Raw genomic sequence first — 3,355 nt, 5'->3', positions numbered from 1 at the left:
CCCTTTTGGTTCACTCTCATTGCTCTTGTCAGGGACATTTTCATCTTATGCAGAAAGCTTTTTGGCTTTATTCAGCAAGAAAACTGTGACAAACCCACCGTAAGGTGACTGACCGGCATAGAACAGCAGACCGACAAAGTTAGCGACTTTTAGCAGCATTTAGCTAAAGAGCCAGGTTTTCGTTTTGTTTTTCTCAGTAAGGCGCTGAAAGAGAGCTGAATATTGGACTAACATTCATCAACTGGACACAAACACAACTTCAAATGAATGCTAATGTTGTCCTCTCGATGTGTAAATAAGCCACTACTTGCTAACACATTCCCAATACAAATTTTTCAAAGTTCTTGCTGTGCTGCCCCCAAGACAGAAAAAAAAAAATGAATAAATAAATAAACTGATGAGGGTTTATCTGAAGTGGCAAATGTTTAGTTTGTGTAATTTGTTTAAAAGGCAAAACTGTATCACTTTCATTTCAGTTTTGTCGAAAACTTTTACTACTGAGACCCAGCAAATACAATATAGAGCTGGACAGGAAGCCCTTTTAACCTAAAGTGCCAAACTCTATTAGCCTTGTCTACATTCTGTTATATTTGCAGATTAAATGACAATGATGCAGAATCTGCATTCAGAAGGATTCACATCCCGAGACAGCCATCTACTGAGCCAGGGCAAAGGCCAATCACACAGCGTTACAAGGTGAATGTGTGTGTGTGTGTGTGTGTGTGTGTGTGTGTGTGTGTGTGTGTGTGTGTGTGTGTGTGTGTGTGTGTGTGTGTGTGTGTGTGTGTGTGTGTGTGTGTGTGTGTGTGTGTGTGTGTTTGTGTGTGTGTATAGAGTGGAAATATTGTGTGGATGAGAAGCTCAGGTCCAGATACTGTTGAATTATGGAGCAAGTCCTACCTGGAAAGAATGAAGTATTCATGCGCGGTATCAAGAAAACTCAGAGTCCTCTGTTTTCACCTTTCTTCATTCCCACCCTGCATTCTGTTCCTTGGAATCCGTCTTTGCGGCAACTCAAAGGGGAGTCCTCTGCCTTCACTTCAAAGAATTATCTTCACCTTTCTTTTTCTCCAACGCTGGAGCAAAAATCTACTTCCATTATTGGGTAACAACCCCTGTGATTGGGCGTCACATATAGTTTGTTGTTTGGCCAATACAAACCAGTTTGTGCTAGGACACAGTAATGATAAATGGAATTATCTTTAACAAAAAACGCTATCACTGGCTGTGGTACAAAGGCCTTTCAGTAAATTCTCAATTTGTGGATCTAACACTGCCCTTGAATTGTTTAGGCACAACTGGGACGGCTGGAGGAATTAATTTCAGATATTACCAAACAGCGGGGTGCACAGCTCCTCGGGGCGCCGCAGACAAAATCTCTCATCCTGGTTTAAAAAAAAAGATTGAACGGGGATTTAAGGAGAACACGGATAATTCAATCTTTATCTGCGGCAAGCCACCATAACATGTTAAGTTTCCATGGGATCCCTCTTACGTCAAAGGAGGACTCTGGAATGAAAGGACAACACATCTGAAGCATCTCCTTCCTCCGGTCGAGCAAAAGAGTAAAACACATGCGCAGACGCGCACACACCGATACACACACACACACACACACACACACCACATGAAAGGTTCTCAACAACATATCAAAGCTGTTGTGCCTACTGTGTTCACCATGCTATATTGGAACTCAGTGGAAGCCAACAAGGCAACGTACAGCCCCTCTCTGCACACGACTTATATGTATCGCGCCGACAGCTCCTGCAGATAGCAGACAGTTACAGATCGAGATAAGTCCCAGGTGTCAGGTATACATGCGCATGCACACAAACATCGGCATGTTTGGCATTCTGCTCCATATAACCACCCGCGCCTCTCTCACTCGCATTTGCACCGGCACGATGCATGAGAGAAAGTTTCAGAGCAAGAGATAACGCGGGAAGGAGTGAGATGAACAACTGGGGCTTAGCAACATCAGGGATACCCAACAACGGCATATAGATACCTCTCCAGTAAAGCTCCACTGTGTAGCATTAAAGTTGTCGAGATGCATTTAATCCACCAGTTCGGAGACCGTCGCACTGAGTCAATATGCAATTTAGGGCAGGTTGGCAGAGAACATTGGATTGATTGATTCTGACCTTTTACCTGACAGTACCTGCTGTACACATCCTCCACCAAATAATGAAACGTGTTGAAATCCCTCTATCTTTAGCTGTGGCACCTTTTCTTCTCCCAAATAAGCGCCTGTTGTTAATCCCACTCATATGTCTGGCTGTGGGTCTGCTTTCTCTACTTTATCTCTAAGAGCGGGGGGGGGGGGGGGGTGGGGGCAGACCCAGGGGGGGTGATACCATCCATATTGATTCGTGCAAACATGCACAGGCACACACACAAAGACACACAGCAGCATTCTTATGTGTGGCTGTGCACAGCTTTGCTCTAACCCCTCATGTTTTAACTCTTACACACCGCAACTACAAGGTGATTTGTGATAGAAAGTAAAAAAAAATAAAAAATCATTAATTATATACACACAGACAACGAAATAACCAGCAATATTCTACCATGTAGCACTCTTGGAAAGATACTGCTATTTTAGTCTTACAAGCAGCATGGCGGATGGCAATGTCAGCCAGTCAGTCAGTCCGCACTGAAATATCTAACTAGTTGATGGATTGGCATGAAATGTGGTACAGACAGCCATGTCTCCCTCAGGATGGATTTTAATCACTTTGGTGATCCCTTGACTTTTCCTGTAGCGCCATCATCAGGTCACAAGTTGTGCAATGCTTTGGTTTATGACTAGATACCTCCAAAATACTGACTCTACCATCAGCCCCACCTGTACTTTAGTGCTAATTAGCTAATGTTAGCATGCTCACACACTGAACTAAGTTGGTGAAGATGGTAAACACCTAAGGCTACATGCTAAACACTAGCAAGTTAGTGTTGCGAGTATGTTAGCATGCTGATTTTAGCAAAAAAAATCCCTTCGGAGAGGGGGGCGAGTCGCTCTCATATCAATCCATCAAACTAAAGGACGCCACACGCAAACTCGAAAAATGCCAGTTTCTAAATTAAATTCTCTTGTCTCGCGCGGAGCTCAACTCCAAAGAAAAGGCCGGTCACATGAGGGTTTAAATAGAAATCTATTTTCTGGCCTGAAAATCAAACTGGCCATCATTCTGTCCTGCCTCACCTCTCTCTTGGGAACGTGTCAAATTTATAACATGTAGTCATTTTCTCAGCTGTCAAACCAAGCTCTGTTCCCCAACACAACCTGTCAACTACGAATCCTAATCTGCTCGAATGTCTCCGCATGTGTGTGTATGTATGTGAAAAAGAGTGT

The sequence above is a fragment of the Anarhichas minor genome, unplaced genomic scaffold (assembly GCF_050575085.1).
Source record: "Anarhichas minor isolate MPS153535 unplaced genomic scaffold, ASM5057508v1 ptg000028l, whole genome shotgun sequence".
Taxonomy (NCBI): domain Eukaryota; kingdom Metazoa; phylum Chordata; class Actinopteri; order Perciformes; family Anarhichadidae; genus Anarhichas; species Anarhichas minor.
Note: the sequence above shows the minus strand (reverse complement) of the source record.